General features: G+C 47.4%; 1 long non-coding RNA gene across 2 annotated transcripts; it reads left to right on the top strand.

Annotated features, from left to right (window-relative positions):
• Positions 1 to 4,934: 4,934 nt before the first annotated feature.
• Positions 4,935 to 19,524, top strand: LOC130354242 (uncharacterized). Of its 2 annotated transcripts, none has more exons than XR_008888440.1 (3): positions 4,935 to 5,004; positions 7,104 to 7,188; positions 19,276 to 19,524. It is a non-coding gene; the product is annotated as an uncharacterized LOC130354242 (long non-coding RNA). The 2 variants fall into 2 exon arrangements; XR_008888439.1 differs by lacking the exon at positions 4,935 to 5,004 and adding an exon at positions 6,425 to 6,542.
• Positions 19,525 to 24,542: the final 5,018 nt, after the last annotated feature.

The following is a 24,542-nucleotide window of genomic DNA, read 5'->3' as shown; positions in this document are numbered from 1 at the left end:
TCCACACTAGGTTGCAGTTTAACGGAGGACTTGATATTGCATATATGCTTGGCTCTTACGGCCGGACTAGGAGTTTTAGGTCTGCGCTATATTAGGCTTGAGACTAAAGTCACTTACTGAAGTGTCGGTAGATTTGTGGCTTTTCGCCGGAAGATATTGAATTGTCCTTTAGGAATTCTCTGATCAAGGCTGAAGTAAAGGCTTGATATTTCTCCACTCTGTACTCTGAACTGAAATGAGTTGCTGTTTCTTCACTCTGAACTCCTGCTCTCCTCTCCACTCAGCTTCTCTCCACACCTGAACTCTTCCTCTGAACTCCACCTCTGAACTCCTCTACAGAACTGCACTACACAGAAAAATTCCACCCCTTATGAGGGAAGGCTAAACTAAAGCCCATTGGCCAGGCAGCTGTGGATCATAGAGTTGTCTGTATCCCCTTTAGGATTTACAATAAAGTTACATACAAGTAATAACATAATATAACACCTTGCACAAAAGTTTAGTCCAGCCCTCAGTCCTCCACTCTCACATACCCTGACTAAGCATGAGGTTGCTAGGTAACATACTTAAAGCTACAGATACCTAATAACAGATTGCTAAGTTATAACAGTGCAAATACACATTAGAAATGCTTGAGTCCCTGCAGGGGAGCCCCCAGGACACTTGAGGTCTCAATCTGACAGGGCCTACAATACGTTGACACAATGTACCTGTAATGGGACACCACACTATCAGGCAGACTCAGTCAATGTCCAGTGGCCCCACACTCCTCTGAACTCTCTCCACCATGTCAAGTTATGTATGGGTTAATGCAATGTTTTATAATGTATTAATATGTTATTATGCCTTTACATGTCTGTTACTAAGGACCTTTGTTGTCAAGAGGAGGAATGCAAGGTGAACAGGTGACTTATCTGGCCAATGGGATCTCATAATTGCTACCAGACCAAGCTGGTAGAAGCTAGCCTAGTCAGTTGTAGCTCAGGTACAGCTTAAGTGAGGACCTGAGGAGTCTGTGTGATCCAGAAGAAGGCCTGAGGCCTAATCCAGCCAGCACGCTTCTACTTAACCCCTGCAACCTGCAGTAAAAGTCAAAGCTGCAAGGTAGGACCTAAACTGGTGGGAATTCTAATCAACTCCAGTCCAAGCAAAGTCAGTCCAAGTCAATTCTGTTAATAAGGGTGGCTGCATCCGTCAAGTCAATAGCAACCATAAATCCCAGCAAGCTGATAAGTTTCCTGAAGTTCAACCTGCACCTCCCCAGAACTGAACTGAGATGTATAGACCGTAACACCTTGTCTGCCTCAGTAAAAAAGCTGTTGTTTCGGAACTTTGCATCGGAGTGATTATTTGCCCTGCGCCTGGCCCAGGAATCATCAGCTATACGTGGGGCGGTGAATTAGGTAAACCACACGCTGGCATCATGAACACAAAGTGTGAATGCCATCTGCCCTGAGGGTTAATAACATCTGCCCTTCCAACACCCTCACCACATAAACTGGTGACCCCTGGTGACTGCTTGAGGCACTTTCTATATAACATCACAGGTGTTAATCCTAAAAAAAATTGAGGTCATCCACCCTATAATAAAAACATAAAACTAAGGCTGGTGTCACGCATAGAATTATATTTATAGTGGGCTTTTTCATCTGAAAAAACTTAGCATCCAGATGTTAGCTGGAAGTCAATAGCATTTTGGAGTCAGGGACTTTTTGCAGCATGCTCTAGGTTTGTGTGTTTTTTTGAGGCAGTTTGTGATGTTTTGCTCTCACACATGTAGAAGTGTTGCCTTTTTTGAACCTTTTTTATATATTACAAATCATTGGAGTCAAAAAGAAATCACAAAATCAAATGATATATGAATTACATGGATGGGAAAAACGCTACAGAAAGAAAATGCCACCAAAATCCACCAAAGTACTGAAACATAGGGGGAAAAAAACATTTCAAATTCTTAAAAAAAATTAAATAAAAAAAATTTTTACATCCATAAATCCACTGTCATTTATAGAGGCTCTTTATAACAAAAAATGTGTGAACAAAGCATAGGGCTGCTCCTACAGATGTAGCGCATGCCACCTGTTGGTGTGGCTCACTTAGCTATTGGCGTAGTGCACCATGTTCATTGAGCTGTGGGCCAATGTACTAGTTATTGAGCAGCGATGCATACGGTAAGATCATACATACAATCAGCCAATGTAACCATCGCTCAGTTGACCGTCTTAGAGAGACGTTCAAACATTGCCGAGATTGATGGCTGAGCATGTGCGCTTCTTTTCCACTTGGGGGACAATTGACATTCGTTCTCATTATTGGTGGGGGTTCTTGTGATTAGACCCCCACCGATCAGTTAGTTTATCTCTATCCTATGGATAGGGCATAACATTTAACCTTCGAAATAACATTTAACATTAAAATAACGCCTTTAAAGGGGTACTCCAGCCCTTGGTTTTCCGGGGCCGGAGACATGACATCATGCCACACCCCTCCATTCAGGTCTATGGGAGGGGGCGTGGCAGCCACCACACCCTCTCCCATAGAGATGAATGGAGGGGGCATGGCGTGACATCACAAGGGGTGTGGCGTGACACCACGTCTCCAGCACCGAAAAACCAGTGTTCTTAACAAACTGCTTAGAATGCCGGGTGCAGCACTGGGGCTGCACGGAGACTGGGGGGGTCCCAGCGGTGGGACCCCCTACAATGAGACATCTTATCCCCTATACTTTGGATAGGGGATAAGATGTCTGTGGGCTTGGTACCCCTTTAATAAATGGATCAAGAAAACCATTGGTCCTTTAACTGCATGGTTTAATCCGAGAGCTTTGTTTGGTTCATTTGAACAGGAATCACGATCAGCCTCCAATTATTACAATATTAAAATTTATGTTGCACCATGAAAAATCTGTACAGTTCTATGATGTAACCTGACTCCAGATTTACTTTCTCACAATTCTTACTGACGGAGCCTGAAACAAAAGCAGTGACAATTCCACCTTCCTATGTAATATGGATAGTCAGCGCCCTTCAGGAAGGATTTCTTTAATCCTGTAATAAATAATTATACGGTTGCAACATTTGTCACATGAAATGACACAGCTGAAGCAAGTGATGAAAAGCAGTGAATAGCAAATGACTCTGCGGAGTCTCTGGGAGAGACAGAATAAATTGTGACAAATAGCACTGTCACCCTCAGATGCATGCTGGGTTATATGGAAGCTAATAGCAGTGTACACCATCCATAATGAGCGCTGGCGCAGAACTCTTTAGGGTGTATACTCGGGTGTACATAGAAGAGAGGGGGACTTATAGCAGCCCAGAACAGAAGAGCTTGGTTTGTTTCCACTACCCTCTTATTTGCCAAAAATGTAGCTTCACTAGAGAGGGGAGTACATATGTTCTTGACACCCAATACCAATAGGGTATAAGAGCAACCAGGGCTGGACCCCCTTTCCTAAGGGACGCCAACAGCAGTATAGAGACATAGAAAACATAGAATGAGTCGGCAAATGACAACCATTTGGCCCATCTAGTCTGCCCAATATCCTGACTACTATCAATAGTCTCTGGCCCTATCTTATATGGAGGATAGCCTTATGCCGACCACATAAATGCTTAAACTCCTTCACTGTATTTGCAGCGACCACTTCTGCAGGAAGGCTATTCCATGCATCCACTACTCTCTCAGTAAAATAATACTTCCTGATATTAATGCAGAAACCTTTGCTCCTCTAATATAAAACTATGTTTTCTTGTGGTAGTTTTCCTTCTTTTAAATATGCTCTCCTCCTTTACTGTGTTGATTCCCTTTTATGTATATAAAAGTTTCTATTGTGGTCAGCTTGTGGGGGTATAGGGTATATGGGGTGTAGCTGTGCAGTGATGAAAGGGTGCTGGTTCAACCCTTAACTGTCGTGACGCCAGGGTAAGGGCTCCTCTGTATATGTTGGTCCTATCGCCACCCGTCCCAAGAGCGATAGGGAGGTATAATAAAGGATTGTCCATAACCAGAGGTTTCAGAAAAGTGTCGGAACTTTTACTGCAGGTTTTATGCAGAATCAAACAGGAACAGTCTTTGTACAATCAGAGTCTATGAGGATCCTGACAGTTGGTTGGGAGCTTGTGAGTTTTAAGCTCAGGAGAATTATATGCGCTGTTCCGCTGGATTTAGGGGATTGAGTTTAGATCCAGCAGTCACGCGGACTTTAGCGGGGAGTTGTATTATAACTCACGGTTTGGTATTATCAGGCTTCGGCCTGGTCTTGTCTTTGAAAGTTGCACGGATCTCTCCTCTCTGCTAGTCCGGAACCCAAGAGAGCGAGGATTGGCTGGCAGCTCCCTTATATAGGCAGGGGCTGGCCTTGAGCTCATTGGTCCATACCATCTGTTATTCACTTTACAAGGAATTATAGTCTAGACATGTGACCACACACGTGACCTAGGAAGGTCCTTTAACATACCCTAACAGAATTAACATTAGTCACATGACTTGAGGTCCTGCTACACTATATGCACAATTAAATACACAATTAAATATACATACAAACATCACAAAATTGAAAAAGGAGGAGGTGACTAGGGGCTATCCCACCAGGAGCATGCTACTGGAACGAAGTAACTCTGACTTTGGGGACCACCATACAAGGTACGGTATACCATACGGTACCGGGACACCACAATATCATATCCCCTATGTCTCATCTTTCTTCTATACATGTTAAGGTCCTTTAACCTTTCCTGGTAAGTTTTCTTGTACTAGTTTAGTAGCTATATCCTTTCGGACATACCGTCTCCAGTACTGTGCACAATACTTATAAGACACTTCCTTTACTGCTAATACCTCTCCCTATACACCCAAGCATTCTGCTAGCATTTCCTGCTGCTTTATGACATTGTCTATCTACCTTTAAATAATGACCCCTAACCCTTTTCCTCAGATACCTAAGGACATCCCAGATGCATTACCTTGCCAGAGTTCTTACCATTCTTCTAATTTACCTAAATCGTAAGTATAAGCTGCCTCTATGATACATAAGATTTTATACCACAGTGTTTTTCAACCTCAAGCTGTAACCTTTGGCTGTCTGTGCATGCTGGGATTGTAGGCACACTGGAGGCAAACTGTTTGGAAAACTCTATGTGGTAGATTTATTAAACAACAAAGACGTGGTCTCAAATGGCAGGAGGTGCTCAACCCCAAATGCAGTTGTGCATATATACTGGGGGAGCAGATCCTGCCCTTGTGGTCTGTTGCAAGGGGCGATCCCCAGCATACAAATGCATACAATGGAGGATGCCTGCAGCGGACTACAAGTGCCACAATGGCATCCTACACCAGATAAACGGTGTGGATGTGTAACAATTAGAACAATTCAATAAAGGAATTTAGGTGCACTACTGTGGTGGATGTAAACAATGACATTGGTTATCCCTCAACACTGATTTTAAAATTGAGACATTTGGCAGTATATCCTTAGATGAAGGACATACCTGAGCCCGCACACCAACGCCAAGATTTCTCAGGTGGCACGGGACCTAACACTAACCTACCAGTGCGTGATAAGCAAAAACCAGGGGCCAGTGGGCAATTACAGCAGTATTAGGCCGACTTGCAGCCTCCTCCCAGTTACCTCCAGTGTGACTGAGCACACATACAATGGGAGGAGGGAGAGAGGCTACAAGCCCCACCTAAGTTGGCTGATATGTGTGCCGGCCTCACAGGTGAACCTTAATGCTGCCTTAATAGTGATCAAGGTTCATTAAATGTGGAGTTTATACAACTCCAAGTTTAAGATTTAAACAACAACAAAGACGTGGTCTCAAATGGCAGGAGGTGCTCAACCCCAAATGAGCACCTGCCCTTGTGGTCTGTTGCTAAGAGCTTATCACACACAGGTAGGTTTAGCGCTAGGTCCCGTGCCATTTGAGAAACCTTGGCGTTGGTGTGTGGGCTCTGGTGTGTCCTTCATATAAGGATACATTGGTGAATGTCTCAATTTTAACATCAGTGTTGAGGGATAGCCAATGTCACTGTATACATCTACCACAGTAGTGCACCTAAATTCCTGTATTGTTCTAATTGTTACACATCCACACCGTTTATCTGGTGTAGGATTCTATTGTGGCACTTGTAGTACACTGTAGGCATCCTCCATTGTATGCATTTTTATGCTGGGGATCGCCCCTAGCAACGGACTACAAGGGCAGGATCTGCTCCCCCAGTATAAATGCACAACTGCATTTGGGGTTGAGCACCTCCTGCCATTTGAGACCACATCTTTGTTGTTGTTTAAATCTTAAACTTGGAGGTGTGTAAACTCCATATGTAATGCACCTTGATCACTATTAAGGCAGCATTAAGGTTCACCTGTGAGGCCGGCAAACAAATCAGCCAACTTGGGTGGGGCTTGTAGTCTGCCTCCCTCCTCCCATTGTATGTGTGTGTTTGTAGCCACACTGGAGGTAACCTGGGAGGAGGCTGTGAGTCGGCCTAATGCTGCTGTAATTGCCCACTGGCCCCTGGTTTTTGCTTATCACGCACAGGTAGGTTAGTGTTAGGTCCCGTGCCACTTGAGAAACCTTGGCGTTGGTGTGCGGGCTCAGGTATGTCCTTCATATAAGGATATACTGGCGAATGTCTCAATTTTAACATCAGTGTTGAGGGATAACCAATGTCATTGTATACATCTACCACAGTAGTGCACCTAAATTCCTGTATTGTATTGTGGTAGATTTATTAAAACCTGTCCAGAGGTTGCCCATAGCAACCAATCAGATCACTTCCTTCATTTTTACCAAGGCCTCTGCAAAATGAAAAAGCGATCTGGTTGCTATGGGCAACTTTTCCTTGGCACAGGTCTTAATGAATCTCCTCCTATGTCTACAATGTCTGTATGCTGTAGTTATAGGCCTTATTCACATTACCACCATGGAAACCCATTTCATTCTATGCTTCTTCCTGTTTAGGATTTTTTTTTTTAAACACACAGTGGTCCTATTGTTATAATGTATAATATTGTATTTTCCATATATTCACAACTCCTGGAGAGCCTCTTTTACTCAAGATATAACATCACGCTGAGTTGTCACTAATCCATTTTATAGCTGCTGAGACAACAATGAGCTGTAATGATCGGAATAAATGTGGATTTAAAGATGCAAAAAGAAAGGATCAAGGGTTTCCAGCCAGGTCTGTAATGTAGCTTAGTATGTGACGGTGTAATCTTATTTGTTATCCAGTACTCATTCCATTAGGTCTTTATACCACAAATGTATTCTAAGCTTTTATCTACTAGAAGCTATAGTACCTTATATCTGTTATTAGACAATCAATTACTCATGTGCAGTGTTTTCTATAACATTATACTCAAAAAGTAAAATACTTATGGGATTTAAGGTCATTGGAACTGGTCATATGATGTATGGTAGATAGTCCCTTAGTTATCTACTGTATAGACACAGTAGGCCTATGTCTATAGGCAGCCCTGGAAAAGAGCATCACCTAAAAGGAAAATGTGAATGCAATGAACATATATGAACATGCATATTCATATATAAATAACATTATATTTTATTATATTATTATATTTTAACCCTTTCCCCTGGCATGCCTTCCGGGCCTTAAAGGGGTTCTCCACCATAAGATGATTTTAGTACTTACCTTCCAGACAGTAATGGAAATGCTTAGGAAGGATCTGTGCTTGTCTTGGAGCAAAATGGCTATGTTGTTAGATTACCATAACACTGTGGCTATCTTTTTGTGAACTGGCTATTTCCTGTTGAAGTTCATTCCCTCAAATTACAAGTCCCATAATTCCTTGCAAGTGGGAAGTCACTTTTCTCCCTCCCACACATAAGCCACCCCACCTATTGGAGCACACCTAAGCTCCCATGCTGTGCTGTAAAAAATAGACCAGTGTTTTCTAACCAGGATAATCTGAATAATCCCCCTCCCACCCAGCGGTCGCTTCACCCATTGAAGCACAGACAGGCTCTCTGTCATATCCTGAATAGTTATTTAATGTCTCGGGCAGCACTGCAACCTGGGAAAACCTGAAACAACAGTAGTTTTGCATACTGCTAAAAATAAATATTGGGGCAAAAATCACAGAAGAATTGTAAGACCACCATGAAACACAGGTACAGACACAATATTATGAACTACACTAACTTTACAGCCCCTGTAGCATAGTCAACAAAATAAAATCCCCTTTTAATGCCAAAGCAAAGGTTTTTTTTCTCAATCATCACCTTTCAAGTGCCTCAACTTATTTTTCATCAACAAAGTCCTATGAGGGCTTGTTTTTTTTGCAGGACAAATTGTACTTTTTATGGTTCATATAGCTTATTCGTTTATTTGTATTATCTCATTTTTGTAGGTTAAATGAAAACATTGATTTTGTTGTTTATTTTTTTGAGTTTTAAAGTAATTCAATGTGTGGATAAAATAAACATTATAGCTTTATTCTGTGAGTCAGTATGATTACAACAATACCAAATTTCTAAAGTTTATATATATATATATATATATATATATATATATATTATTACATTGCCACAATAGGAATATTTCCAAAAAAATTATAATAATCAGTGTCGCCACATTACAAGATTACACGACTGTTTGATTGTATAGAACCTTGTTATGAGTCGTAAGTGTCCTAAAAAATTTGACAAGGTCTCTGGATGCCATGGTTGATGTTGGAGGCATCAGTTGTCCCTTCGGAGCGGGTGGGATCCCCAACTTAGTTTTAGTTTATACCTGATTTCTAGACAAGTGGGGAGGAGGGTGCTCCTAGGTGTTTGTGTGGTGTGTGGTGTGTGTTTGTGGTCGGGTGTTTGTTAGGCTGTTGTACTCCAGGGGTTGCACGATTAGCCCTGATCCTGCATTTAGCTGCTGCTGTGTACGGAGAATCTGTTTTAATGCTGCTTGTTAGTTTTGCTGCTTTTATCTGATTCTGTACGGTTTAGCTTGTTCATTGTTTGGGCGCTCTTGGTGTGCTCCCTGGATGGTTCTTGTCTTGTCTATAAACCTATATATATATATATATATATATATATATATATATACATATGGGAATCAACACGGTAAAAGAGGAGGGTATGTTTAAAAGAATAAAAATTACCACAAGAGGTCATAGTTTTTTATTAGAGGGTAAAGGTTCATGCAGTTATATGAGAAAATATTACTTTACTGAGAGAGTGGTGGATAGATGGAATAGCCTTCCTGCAGAAGTGGTAGCTGCAAGTACAGTGAAGGAGTTTAAGCATATATGGGATAGGCATAAGGCTATCCTTCATATAAGATATGGACTTTTCATAGTATTCATAATATTGGGCAGACTAGATGGGGCACATTGTTTTTATCTGCCGACACATTATACCATATGTAGTGCAGTGTATTCTGCCTATCAGCATAACTCTGACAAACAAAATACTTGACCGTGCTGCACAGCTGGGGCATCCATGGCAGGCCTAGGGGCCTTCACAAGACCCCCAACTGTAATGTAAACCCATCAGTCTCAGCGATCATGTCATACATACTGACAGCCGAGCTCCCATGATCCTCTAAAGGAAATCTGTCATCAATGTCTCTTGCACTAACCTGTCGGTACAGACAATATAACCATATTCACACTGTCATAAAAACAAAACCTGCTTGTCTAAGCACCAGCTGCAAATGTTAACTTGCACTCACTGTAAAGATGGCTTACTACCAGCCACCCAAAGAACAGACTTCAAATGTGTTACCTCAAACAAATGGCAATGGATAGGCAAGAAAACATCAGAGTCTCATGTCAATCTTCTTTCAGGCTCTCAGTGCAGACTGTCTCTCGCCTCCTTTTGAGCCCAGTAATAAGCTGTCTTCTGCACCAGTGCTGATCTGAGCAACTGTGAAAACTCGGCGTGACCCAGGAAGGAGGATGAAAGTCCCCACGACCAAATCTGACTTTTATCCCCTAAATTTTCAGGTCTGATAACCAATTGGATTTACCGATGTTCCTAACATTCATCGCACTGTCTCACACCATATAATACTGGTGTTACGCCTAGCGCTCCGGGTCCCCGCTCCTCCCCGGAGCGCTTACGGCGTCTCTCTCTCCGCAGCGCCCCGGTCGGTCCCGCTGACCGGGAGCGCTGCACTGTCAATCGCATCCCAGGTCACTTACCCGTCCCGGTCCCCTGCTGTCATGTGCTGGCGCGTGCGGCTCCGCTCTCTAGGGCGCGCGCGCGCCAGCTCCCTGAGACTTAAAGGGCCAGTGCACCAATGATTGGTGCCTGGCCCAATTAGCTTAATTGGCTTCCACCTGCTCCCAGACTATATCTGTTCTCTGTCCCTGCACTCCCCTGCCGGATCTTGTTGCCTTAGAGCCTAGTGAAAGCGTTACTGTCACGATGCCGGCTGGCAGGAGGTGGATCCTCTGTGCCAGAGAGGGATTGGCGTGGACCGTGCTAGTGGACCGGTTCTAAGTCACTACTGGTGTTCACCAGAGCCCGCCTCAAAGCGGGATGGACTTGCTGCAGCGGTAGTGACCAGGTCGTATCCACTAGCAACGGCTCAACCTCTCTGACTGCTGAAGATAGGCGCGGTACAAGGGAGTAGACAGAAGCAAGGTCGGACGTAGCAGAAGGTCGGGGCAGGCAGCAAGGATCGTAGTCAGGGGCAACGGCAGGAGGTCTGGAACACAGGCTAGGAACATACAAGGGAACGCTTTCACTGGCACAATGGCAACAAGATCCGGCGAGGGAGTGCAGGGGAAGTGAGGTATACATAGGGAGTGCACAGGTGAACACACTGATTAGAACCACTGCGCCAATCAGCGGCGCAGTGGCCCTTTAAATCGCAGAGACCCGGCGCGCGCGCGCCCTAGGGAGCGGGGCCGCGCGCGCCGGGACAGGACCGATGGAGAGCGAGTCAGGTACGGGAGCCGGGGTGCGCATCGCGAGCGGGCGCCACCCGTATCGCGAATCGCATCCCGGCTGGAGGCGGTATCGCAGCGCACCCGGTCAGTGGATCTGACCGGGGCGCTGCGGGAGCGAGAGTGTAGCGAGCGCTCCGGGGAGGAGCGGGGACCCGGAGCGCTCGACGTAACAGTACCCCCCCCCCTTGGGTCTCCCCCTCTTCTTGGAGCCTGAGAACCTGAGGACCAGACTTTTATCTAGGATATTGTCCTCAGGTTCCCAGGATCTCTCTTCAGGACCACAGCCCTCCCAGTCAACCAAAAAGAAGGTTTTTCCTCTGACCTTTTTGGAGGCCAGTATCTCCTTTACAGGAAAGATGTCTTAAGAACCGGAGACAGGAGTGGGAGAGATAAGTTTAGGAGAGAAACGGTTGATGATGAGTGGTTTAAGAAGAGAAACAGGAAAGGCATTAGGAATACGAAGAGAAGGAGGGAGAAGAAGTTTATAAGAGACAGGATTAATCTGGCACAAAATTTTGAAAGGACCAAGATAGCGTGGTCCCAATTTGTAGCTGGGAACACGGAAGCGGACATATTTAGCGGAGAGCCATACCTTGTCTCCAGGAGAAAAAATGGGGGGAGCTCTTCTTTTCTTATCAGCAAACTTCTTCATGCGTGATGAAGCCTGTAAGAGAGAATTTTGGGTCTCTTTCCATATGGTGGAAAGATCACGAGTTATTTCATCCACAGCGGGCAAACCAGAGGGCAAGGGAGTAGGGAGGGGGGGAAGAGGGTGACGGCCGTACACCACGAAAAATGGGGATTTGGAAGAAGATTCCGAAACTCTGAAGTTATACGAGAATTCGGCCCATGGTAGAAGATCTGCCCAGTCATCCTGGCGGGAGGAAACAAAATGCCGTAAATAATCACCCAGGACCTGGTTAATTCTTTCTACTTGCCCATTGGATTGAGGATGATAAGCAGAAGAAAAGTTTAATTTAATCTTGAGTTGTTTACAGAGAGCCCTCCAGAATTTTGACACGAATTGGACGCCTCTATCCGAGACGATCTGCGTGGGCAACCCGTGAAGACGAAAAATGTGTACAAAAAATTGTTTTGCCAACTGAGGCGCAGAAGGAAGACCAGGAAGAGGGATGAAATGTGCCATCTTGGAGAATCGATCAACGACCACCCAAACAACAGTGTTGCCACGGGATGAGGGTAAGTCTGTAATAAAGTCCATACCAATCAGAGACCAAGGTTGTTCGGGAACAGGCAGAGGATGAAGAAGACCAGCGGGCTTCTGGCGAGGAGTCTTATCCCGGGCACAGACAGTGCAGGCCCGCACAAAATCAACAACATCCGTCTCCAGAGTCGGCCACCAATAGAAACGAGAGATGAGTTGCACGGATTTCTTGATGCCCGCATGGCCTGCGAGATGGGAGGAGTGACCCCATTTGAGGATTCCGAGGCGTTGGCGTGGAGTGACGAAGGTCTTCCCTGGAGGAGTTTGCCTGATGGAGGCTGGAGAAGTGGAGATCAGGCAGTCAGGAGGAATGATGTGTTGCTGAGAGAGCTCTACTTCCGAGGCATCCGAGGAACGAGAGAGAGCATCGGCCCTGATGTTCTTATCGGCAGGCCGAAAGTGAATTTCAAAATTAAACCGGGCAAAGAACAGAGACCACCTGGCCTGGCGAGGATTCAGCCGTTGGGCAGACTGGAGATAGGAGAGATTTTTGTGATCGGTGTAAATAATAACTGGAAATCTTGATCCCTCCAGCAGATGCCTCCATTCCTCAAGTGCTAATTTAATGGCTAGTAGCTCTCGATCCCCGATGGAGTAGTTCCTCTCCGCCGGAGAGAAGGTCCTAGAAAAAAAACCACAAGTAACAGCATGCCCGGAATAATTTTTTTGTAGAAGGACCGCTCCCGCTCCTACTGAGGAGGCATCTACCTCCAATAGGAAGGGTTTAGATGGGTCAGGTCTGGAGAGCACGGGAGCAGAAGAAAAGGCAGACTTGAGCTGTTTAAAGGCGTCTTCCGCTTGAGGAGGCCATGACTTAGGATTGGCATTCTTTTTGGTTAAAGCCACGATAGGAGCCACAATGGTGGAAAAATGTGGAATAAATTGTCTGTAATAATTGGCGAACCCCAAAAAACGTTGGATAGCACGGAGTCCGGAGGGGCGTGGCCAATCTAAGACGGCAGAGAGTTTGTCTGGATCCATTTGTAGTCCCTGGCCAGAGACCAAGTATCCTAGGAAAGGAAGAGATTGACATTCAAACAGACATTTCTCCAACTTGGCATAAAGTTGATTGTCACGAAGTCTCTGAAGAACCATGCGGACATGCTGGCGGTGTTCTTCTAGGTTGGCAGAAAAAATCAGGATATCGTCCAGATACACAACAACACAGGAATATAAGAGATCACGAAAAATTTCATTAACAAAGTCTTGGAAGACGGCAGGGGCGTTGCACAGGCCAAAGGGCATGACCAGATACTCAAAGTGTCCATCTCTAGTGTTAAATGCCGTTTTCCATTCATCCCCCTCTCTGATGCGGATGAGATTATAAGCACCTCTTAAGTCCAGTTTGGTAAAGATGTGGGCACCTTGGAGGCGATCAAAGAGTTCAGAGATAAGAGGTAGAGGGTAGCGGTTCTTTACCGTGATTTTGTTAAGACCGCGGTAGTCAATGCAAGGGCGTAGGGAGCCATCTTTTTTGGACACAAAGAAAAATCCGGCTCCGGCAGGAGAGGAGGATTTGCGGATAAAGCCCTTTTTTAAATTTTCCTGGATGTACTCAGACATAGCAAGAGTCTCTGGGGCGGACAGAGGATAAATTCTGCCCCGGGGTGGAGTAGTGCCCGGGAGGAGGTCAATAGGACAGTCATAAGGCCTGTGAGGAGGAAGAGTCTCAGCTTGTTTTTTGCAAAACACATCAGCAAAGTCCATATAGGCCTTAGGGAGACCGGTTACAGGGGGAACCACAGGATCACGGCAGGGAGTACTGGTAACCGGTTTAAGGCAGTCCTTGAAACAAGAGGTACCCCAACTCTTGATCTCCCCTGTGGACCAATCCAGGGTTGGGGAATGGTGTTGAAGCCAGGGTAGTCCAAGGAGAATTTCGGAAGTGCAATTGGAGAGGACCAAAAACTCAATTCTTTCGTGATGAGGTCCGATGCACATTAGGAGGGGTTCCGTGCGGTAACGCACGGCACAGTCCAATCTTTCATTGTTAACGCAATTGATGTAAAGAGGTCTGGCGAGACTGGTCACTGGGATGTTGAACCTGTTGATGAGAGAGGCCAAAATAAAGTTTCCTGCAGATCCGGAATCCAAGAAGGCCATAGTAGAGAAGGAGAAGATAGATGCAGATATCCGCACAGGCACAGTAAGACGTGGAGAAGCAGAGTAGACATCAAGGACTGTCTCACTTTTGTGCGGAGTCTGCGTACGTCTTTCCAGGCGGGGAGGACGGATAGGACAATCCTTCAGGAAGTGTTCGGTACCGGCACAGTACAGGCAGAGATTCTCCATGCGGCGTCGTGTCCTCTCTTGAGGTGTCAGACGAGACCGGTCAACTTGCATAGCCTCCACGGCGGGAGGCACAGGAACGGATTGCAGAGGACCAGAGGAGAGAGGAGCCGGGGAGAAAAAACGCCTCGTGCGAACAAAGTCCATATCCTGGCGGAGCTCCTGACGCCTTTCGGAAAAACGCATGTCAATGCGAGTGGCTAGATGAATGAGTTCATGTAGGTTAGCAGGAATTTCTCGTGCGGCCAGAACATCTTTAATGTTGCTGGATAGGCCTTTTTTAAAGGTCGCGCAGAGGGCCTCATTATTCCAGGAAAGTTCTGAAGCAAGAGTACGGAATTGCACGGCGTACTCGCCAACGGAAGAATTACCCTGGACCAGGTTCAGCAGGGCAGTCTCAGCAGAAGAGGCTCGGGCAGGTTCCTCAAATACACTTCGAATTTCCGAGAAGAAGGAGTGTACAGAGGCAGTGACGGGGTCATTGCGGTCCCAGAGCGGTGTGGCCCATGACAGAGCTTTTCCAGACAGAAGGCTGACTACGAAAGCCACCTTAGACCTTTCAGTAGGAAACTGGTCCGACATCATCTCCAAGTGCAGGGAACATTGTGAAAGAAAGCCACGGCAAAACTTTGAGTCCCCATCAAATTTATCCGGCAAGGATAGTCGTAGGCCTGAGGCGGCCACTCGCTGCGGAGGAGGTGCAGGAGCTGGCGGAGGAGATGATTGCTGAAGCTGAGGTAGTAGCTGCTGTAGCATCACGGTCAGTTGAGACAGCTGGTGGCCTTGTTGCGCTATCTGTTGTGACTGCTGGGCGACCACCGTGGTGAGGTCGGCAACAACTGGCAGAGGAACTTCAGCGGGATCCATGGCCGGATCTACTGTTACGATGCCGGCTGGCAGGAGGTGGATCCTCTGTGCCAGAGAGGGATTGGCGTGGACCGTGCTAGTGGACCGGTTCTAAGTCACTACTGGTGTTCACCAGAGCCCGCCGCAAAGCGGGATGGACTTGCTGCGGCGGTAGTGACCAGGTCGTATCCACTAGCAACGGCTCAACCTCTCTGACTGCTGAAGATAGGCGCGGTACAAGGGAGTAGACAGAAGCAAGGTCGGACGTAGCAGAAGGTCGGGGCAGGCAGCAAGGATCGTAGTCAGGGGCAACGGCAGGAGGTCTGGAACACAGGCTAGGAACATACAAGGGAACGCTTTCACTGGCACAATGGCAACAAGATCCGGCGAGGGAGTGCAGGGGAAGTGAGGTATACATAGGGAGTGCACAGGTGAACACACTGATTAGAACCACTGCGCCAATCAGCGGCGCAGTGGCCCTTTAAATCGCAGAGACCCGGCGCGCGCGCGCCCTAGGGAGCGGGGCCGCGCGCGCCGGGACAGGACCGACGGAGAGCGAGTCAGGTACGGGAGCCGGGGTGCGCATCGCGAGCGGGCGCCACCCGTATCGCGAATCGCATCCCGGCTGGAGGCGGTATCGCAGCGCACCCGGTCAGTGGATCTGACCGGGGCGCTGCGGGAGCGAGAGTGTAGCGAGCGCTCCGGGGAGGAGCGGGGACCCGGAGCGCTCGACGTAACAGTTACTGTGTTTGTCCATACTGTGTATTTGACCTCCTGCTATTCCTTATTGACTACGATTCTTGCTGCCTGCCCCGACCTTCTGCTACGTCCGACCTTGCTTTGTCTACTCCCTTGTACCGAGCCTATCTTCAGCAGTCAGAGAGGTTGAGCCGTTGCTAGTGGATACGACCTGGTCACTACCGCCGCAGCAAGACCATCCCGCTTTGCGGCGGGCTCTGGTGAACACCAGTAGTGACTTAGAACCGGTCCACTAGCACGGTCCACGCCAATCCCTCTCTGGCACAGAGGATCCACCTCCTGCCAGCAGGCATCGTGACAGTAGATCCGGCCATGGATCCCGCTGAAGTTCCTCTGCCAGTTGTCGCCGACCTCACTACACTGGTCGCCCAGCAAGCCCGACAGATCGCCCAACAAGATCACCAGCTGTCGTACTTGACCACCATGACACAGCAACTCCAGTCGCAGCTACAGCAGCTTCAGTCACAGCTACAGCAATTTCAGTCTCAGCTACAGCAGCAACAACCATCTCCTCCGCCAGCTCCTGCACCTCTTCCGCAGCGAGTGGCCACTCCTAGCCTCCGCTTGTCCCTGCCGGACAAATTTGATGGGGACTCTAAGTTTTGCCGTGGCTTTCTTTCACAATGTTCCCTGCACTTGGAGATGATGTCGGACCAGTTTCCTACTGAAAGGTCTAAGGTGGCTTTCGTAGTCAGCCTTCTGTCTGGGAAAGCTCTGTCTTGGGCCACACCGCTCTGGGACCGCAGTGACCCCGTCACTGCCTCTGTACACTCCTTCTTCTCGGAAATTCGAAGTGTCTTTGAGGAACCTGCCCGAGCCTCTTCTGCTGAGACTGCCTTGCTGAACCTGGTCCAGGGTAATTCTTCCGTTGGCGAGTACGCCATACAATTCCGTACTCTTGCTTCTGAACTATCCTGGAATAATGAGGCCCTCTGCGCGACCTTTAAAAAAGGCCTATCCAGCAACATTAAAGATGTTCTGGCCGCACGAGAAATTCCTGCTAATCTACATGAACTCATTCATCTTGCCACTTGCATTGACATGCGTTTTTCTGAGAGACATCAAGAGCTCCGCCAGGAAAAAGACTTAGATCTCTGGGCACCTCTCCCACAGTCTCCGTTGCAATCTACGCTTAGGCCTCCCGCCGAGGAGGCCATGCAAGTGGATCGGTCTCGCCTGACCCAGGAAGAGAGGAATCGCCGTAGGGAAGAAAATCTTTGTCTGTACTGTGCCAGTACCGAACATTTCTTGGTGGACTGCCCTATCCGTCCTCCACGTCTGGGAAACGCACGCTCGCACCCAGCTCTCGTGGGTGTGGCGTCTCTTGATGCTAAGTCGGCTTCTCCACGTCTCACGGTGCCCGTACGGATTTCTCCTGCAGCCAACTCCTCCCTCTCAGCCGTGGCCTGCTTCGACTCCGGTGCCTCTGGGAATTTAATTCTGGATTCCTTGGTGAATAAATTCCGCATCCCGGTGACCCGTCTCGTCAAGCCACTCTACATTTCCGCGGTCAACGGAGTCAGGTTGGATTGCACCGTGCGTTACCGCACGGAGCCCCTCCTAATGTGCATCGGACCTCATCACGAAAAAATTGAGTTTTTGATCCTCTCCAATTGCACTTCCGAAATTCTCCTTGGACTACCCTGGCTTCAACACCATTCCCCAACCCTGGATTGGTCCACAGGGGAGATCAAGAGCTGGGGTTCCTCTTGTTTCAAGGACTGCCTTAAACCGGTTCCCAGTACTCCCTGCCGTGACCCTGTGATTCCCCCTGTAACCGGTCTCCCTAAGGTCTTTATGGACTCTGCCTGCCATAAGAAGTGCCTCTCCCCCCCTCCCAGTCCAGTCAGGCAAGCCTCGGTGCCTCCCCATGGCCCCCGTCCTGGTGTCACACTGCCCCGTGCCAGGCCTCGCCCTCTGCCCTCCCTCCCCATTCCCACTCCTGCTGTACTGCCTGCCGTTGAGGAAACCCTCCATTCTTTCCCGGTGTCCTCATCCCAGGGGAGGCAGTTACCGAACAAAGAGAAGGGTAGACCTAAGGGGGGGGGTACTGTTACGCCTAGCGCTCCGGGTCCCCGCTCCTCCCCGGAGCGCTTACGGCGTCTCTCTCTCCGCAGCGCCCCGGTCGGTCCCGCTGACCGGGAGCGCTGCACTGTCAATCGCATCCCAGGTCACTTACCCGTCCCGGTCCCCTGCTGTCATGTGCTGGCGTGCGCGGCTCCGCTCTCTAGGGCGCGCGCGCCAGCTCCCTGAGACTTAAAGGGCCAGTGCACCAATGATTGGTGCCTGGCCCAATTAGCTTAATTGGCTTCCACCTGCTCCCAGACTATATCTGTTCTCTGTCCCTGCACTCCCCTGCCGGATCTTGTTGCCTTAGAGCCTAGTGAAAGCGTTACTGTGTTTGTCCATACTGTGTATTTGACCTCCTGCTATTCCTTATTGACTACGATTCTTGCCGCCTGCCCCGACCTTCTGCTACGTCCGACCTTGCTTTGTCTACTCCCTTGTACCGCGCCTATCTTCAGCAGTCAGAGAGGTTGAGCCGTTGCTAGTGGATACGACCTGGTCACTACCGCCGCAGCAAGACCATCCCGCTTTGCGGCGGGCTCTGGTGAACACCAGTAGTGACTTAGAACCGGTCCACTAGCACGTCCACGCCAATCCCTCTCTGGCACAGAGGATCCACCTCCTGCCAGCCGGCATCGTGACAACTGGCAATGAATGCCCTCATAATACCACCATGTTACACACACAATAGTACCGTTCTATGCCATTCATAGTCCACCTAATGCTACATAGCAGGGTTTATATAGTCCCAGGTGGTTTAAGAGACAGCAAAAGCTGTCTTAGGTTGCCATAAGGTATATAGTCCCCTGGGGAAAAAGGGGACCAAGGGCAGTTGCCTAGATTGCCACCTCCAGAAAACTGGTTCTGCATATTGAACATCTTCTATTTGTTTCCAAACTATCACAGGATGAGACATAACTAAAAAATTTACAGAACATATATTCGTTTAGAATGAGATGTTCTTTAAAAGTGATCAAACAACGCTTCTCCAGTGTAAATGGGCAGAACACGGTTTTCCATTGTCTTTGATCGATCATACACTGGAGAACATGTTTTCTTGTGCAGTTACTTAACCTCAGTGCTATGTTATTTCAGTATTACTCATGTCCACTATACATTAAATACTACTACTGCATAAAGAGCCTTTATTTATTATTCATTCCCACAGCAAGTTCTGAGCCAGCACAAGGACTGATCACCAGCAGAGATTATGAGACTATTGACCACGCCGTAGGGACGAGGCAGCTACATCCATAACAGTAATGAATCACAGGTAACACTCTCCATGGGGAATGGATTAACAGCCAAGCATCATCCATAGATGAATGTGCACAGTGAACTTCTTTTAGGATTATATAGTCTTGCATCTACTTTAACCCTTTAACGTCCAATGACAATTGGCTAAATGTTATTTTTGTCATGGTGCCATATACAGTATGTATGTTAAGGTGATTGCCTCGATGCCAGACACAAGAAAACTCCAATCCCCCTTATTAAACCCCTTATGCACTGCAATAATGGGGTATGCCTTTGCCCTGTTCCTATCAGTCAAGACATTGCTTATCCAGGGTGTAAATAAAGTAGAGCCTGGCACTCACCAATAATGCTCAAAGAAGTAGAGTTTATTAACATCACAAGGAAAAGGTACAGGATGCGTTTCGGCATAAGCCTTCCTCTGCTGTCTTGTGGACAGCAGAAGAAGACTTATGCCGAAACGCATCCTGTACCTTTTCCTTTTGATGTGAATAAACTCTCCACTTCTTCAAGCATTATTGGTGAGTGCTGGGCTCTCTATTGTATTTACGCCCTGAACTGTTTTGCCACCAGCACCCACCTACAAAAGTGCCGAACCATACAGCTGGCAGGTAAATATTATAAAGGCCTATAGGGCCATTTTTCTATTGGACCCCCTAAATGTTTTTAGTAAACCCTTTTTATTTTAACATACACAGATGAACTGACTATAAAGGCTTAAAAAAAATAAAAATAAAACATATAGGCTAAAAAATGGGAAATGTGAGTAGGCAAAAAATAAAAAATTTGAGACTATGCTGTAAAAGTAAAAGCATCCTAGTATAGAGACAGGTCCTATATTAATAAGCATTCTTTGATAGCACCTGTCAGCCAAAATGTACAATATTTTTTACACTCTTCAGGCTAATAACAATTCTGCTATGAGGCCAAAATAGCAGCAACTTAGTCCTTAAGGGTTAAATAAATGTTTCAATAAATACCAAATGTTGTAACACTGATGGAAATGGCAATGTTGCAGATAACCATGTTGTTTGGGGAGAATCAAGTTTCTCATGCTGGCAGACAAGTCTTTTGCTGCTCATAGACTTGATATGATTGTACGAGGGCAAAAACAGTTGGAACTGTTCAGAATGTGGAGCCCAAGCACTGTTCTATCAGCCTGGAGGGTTGTTTTCAATTCAAAATTTTATTAAAGTTTTCAGATATAGACAACAACATAGTAACATGTGCATATATCAGATCCAATGCAGGATATAAAGCAATTTTATCGCACAGTAATACGAAGCAACATACCAAGGTAGGCGAGTCCCCGATAGAAAATCTTATTATGAACTAACGTGTGGCCTATATTGGTTGTATCGTGTGTCTGCTACACTGGAAAGGCCATCAAATGGGAGTGTGTCGGGCAAGCCCACCGTCTAATGGAAAAGAGAAGAAAAGTAGGAAGGAGAGAGGGGGAGGAATAGGAAAGGGAAAGAACATGAACATGAGGAGAGATGAGATGCAGGACCGTAGAGGAAACGACAGTGTTACCTACCTGGACAACGCGCTGAGACCCTATACATTGACTGCAGCGGTGACAGGAGATGGCACTTCGTGTTCACTTGGGGGAATGATGGCCGCACGTGCGTGTTATGTCGTGAGATGTTGAGTCAAGAAATCTGGTGACTCCATGTACGTCAGCCAGGGAGACCAGATGGAATGAAACCTGTCGATTTGCCGCTTGGAGTCTGCCATTAGCTCCTCCATACGGCAGATGTGAGATACCTCAGTGAGCCATGCTGAAAAAGTCGGAGGGGACGTTGATTTCCAGAGACGCGGGATTACCACCCTGGCTGCTATCAGGAGGAAGCGAGCTAGTTTAAGGGATTCACGGGAGGCTGGGTAGGGGAGCATGGATAGTAAAGTCGTCTGTGGGCAGTGGGTAATAGGGAGTGAGGTCAATCGAGACGTGACCTCCAACACCCTCGTCCAGTAAGGAAGAAGTAATGGGCAGTTTGACCATATATGTGACATAGTTCCCCCAGCCCTTCCACACCTCCAGCAAGTATCCGTCACCGTGGGGTATATTTTGGCCAGTTGGGTAGGAACCCTATACCATCTGGTAAGGACCTTAAAGGAGGTCTCCTGAGCCTTACAAAAAATGGACGACTTGTGGCACCGGGTAAATACCCGGTACCAGACATCATCCGGGATCACTACTCCTAGTTCATTCTCCCATGCCCTGCAAAAGGGGGGGGTCCCTTGTGACTTAAGGTCCAAGAGGAGGCCATATAGGGTGCTAATCATGTGAGGGATGGGGGAGGAAGCCACACACAAGTTTTCAAATGTAGTCAAGGGACGGTGGAGTTGTAAGTCCCGGCTAGAGGAGGTATAGCAGTGTTTCAGTTGGGTATGTTGGAACTTATGCATAAGAGTGTGTGACGATGTGCCCGAATAAAGCCGAGAGGTCCTTCACTCTCGTGTCAGTTAGTACGTGACCCATGTGCGGGGCGTTCTCCCTAGTAAATGATAGAAATGTGGGTGCCCAAAGTGCTGGCGGGAAGGCGGTGTTACCAAACAACGGTGTCAGGGGCCCCCCTGGTAGGTAGACCCGGAGGCGTCTAAGGTACGAGGCATGTGACTTCAGTATAGAGTGTGTTACTGGAGGAAGAGTAAGTAAGCCACGGAAGGTGGGGGGGAGGGATGGCATCCACAACATATATTTAGGGTTGAGGCCAATTGATAGGCATTCCAAGATAATCCATTGCTTAGGTTCTCCACCGTGGAAACAATCCAATACTCTGGAGAGAATCGCGGCGAGGTAGTAGGAGAAGCAGTCCGGTAATGCCAAACCTCCCCTCACCTTACGTCTGTACAGAGTCTCCCTGGCTATCCTCGGGCGTCTATAGGACCACACAAAGTCAGATTGAAGTGTCGCTATCTCCCTAAAGAAAGAGCGGGGAATGTGCGTGGGGATACAGGACAATAGGTAAAGTAAACGGGGAAGCGCGTTCATTTTAAATATATTGACCATACCCAACCATGAGAAATCCTTTCTTTCCCATTTGGCCAGATCGGAGCGCAATGTGTGCAGAAAAGGGGGGAAATTAATACTAAACGTATGGGATGTGTCTGCCGGAACCTGGATACCCAGATATTTAATGGACCTAGCAAGAGCAAGTATTCTCTGAGACATCTTGGGGCCTAATCCAATTTGCAATAAGGAAGCCTGCAAGAATTCCCAATCCACCCGGTCAAACGCCTTTTCCGCGTCTAAAGAGAGCAAGAACAAAGGTGTACGTGACTTGCGACCGTGGTGCACCACTGAGAAAGCCCGGAGCGTATTGTCTCTCGCCTCTCTCCCCCGTATGAAGCCCACTTGATCCGGGTGGATTAGGGAAGACATGTAAGGGGACAATCTGTTGGCTAGCAACTTGGCAAATAGTTTAGCATCGGTGTTGATTAGTGATATAGGGCGATAGCTCGAGCAGAGGAGCGGATCTTTCCCGTCTTTGGGGATAACTGTAATGTAAGCACTGAGAAAAGATTGGGGTAGGTGGGAATCCCCCGTGACGTCATTGAAAGCACTTAACAGCGGGCTGGAGAGTTCCTGTCTAAAGGATTTGTAGAATTTGGATGGATACCCATCAGGGCCCGGGCTCTTGCCTGTCGGGAGGACCAAAATTGCAGCCTCCAATTCATCTGCCGCGAACGGCCGTTCCATCGATTCTATGGCGTCACGGGGGAGACCCGGGAGTGCAGTCTCAGTAAGATAGTCAGCCAGGGAAGGAACAGATGGAGACGAACTAGAGAGTGCCTGTGGCTTCGGTAAATTGTACAGGTCTGCATAGTACCGCCGGAATGCCTCAAGTATCTCCGGGGTAAGGTGTGTGGTGGTGCCCTGTACGCCTCGAAGTGCTGGTACGAAGAGGGACGATTTCCTGGCCCTGAGAGCGGAGGCCAGGTATTTACCGGACTTATTTCCCCATTCGTAATATAATTTCCCAGTGATTTGCCTATAATAGGCATGCTTTTTATTGAGAATTTCCAATAGCTCGTGTCTCACTTTTATAAGATCTCTAAATATGGCCTCCTGTTGTGTCAGTTTATGTTGCGTTTCCAGGGCATGGAGCTGTTGAAACAGAGCCGGGAGTTTACCTGACGCCTCTCTCTTGAGCCTGGCCCCATGGCTGATGAAGACACCTCTCAAGACACATTTGAGCGCTTCCCATTTTACCATGGGTGACGTGGTGTCAGTCAAGTGATCTAGTACAAAATTAGATATAGATTGTTGGATCTCTTGGACACATAGCGCGTCCATCAGTAGAGTCTCATTAAGTCTCCAAGAGGTCTGGGGCCTGACCAAAGAGGGTAGTGTGAAGGAGCCCGACACCGGTGCATGATCTGAGAAAGTGACTACACCTATCTCCGCAGCGCTAAAGGCCGGAAGGAGGGAATGGGAGCAAAAGATATAATCTATGCGACTGTTTGACTGTCTAGGATAAGAGTAAAAGGTGTAGTCACGATCCTGAGGATGCAAAATTCTCCAGACATCTGTTAGCTGAAGGAGATGGAGTGTATGTCTAAGGGCCTTCAGTTTACTGTGGGAGAGAGTAGAGAGACCAGTTGAAGTGTCTTGTGAGGGGAAGAGAGGTAAATTGAGATCTCCACAGAGGAGGATAGGTCCCGATGCAAAATCAGCTAGGGCCTCTAAAGTCTTAATGAGAAACGGGATCTGATTGTGGTTGGGAGCATAAACAGACGCTATTGTTAGGACAGTACCTGAGAGGTCACAGTTAGCAAATACAAACCGCGCATCTGGGTCAATAGAGGAAGACAGTATTGTGATAGGGAGGGACCTGTGGAACGCCAATGAGATGCCTTTGCATCTGGTGTCAGGGTTGACACTGTGCAACCAGGTGGGAAAGTACCTATTGGTGAGGGTGGGAAGGGGACCAGTTTTAAAGTGTGTTTCTTGTAGGGCCAAAATACCTGTTTTTAATTTGTGTTGGGAGTATAATATCTGGGCTCTTTTTTCGGGGGTGTTAAAGCCTTGTACATTCAAGGAGGTTATGCGGATGTCAGCAGCCATGTTGTGTGTGCAGATTGACATCGAACTCACCGCTCCAGTCTAGGGTCAGCGCGTCGGCCAGGCAGTATAGGGGATCGGACAAGTCCTCAACAATCCTGCAAGGAGAG

This window comes from Hyla sarda, chromosome 1 (assembly GCF_029499605.1).
Source record: "Hyla sarda isolate aHylSar1 chromosome 1, aHylSar1.hap1, whole genome shotgun sequence".
Taxonomy (NCBI): domain Eukaryota; kingdom Metazoa; phylum Chordata; class Amphibia; order Anura; family Hylidae; genus Hyla; species Hyla sarda.
Note: the sequence above shows the minus strand (reverse complement) of the source record. Positions and strands in the feature narration are given on the sequence as shown.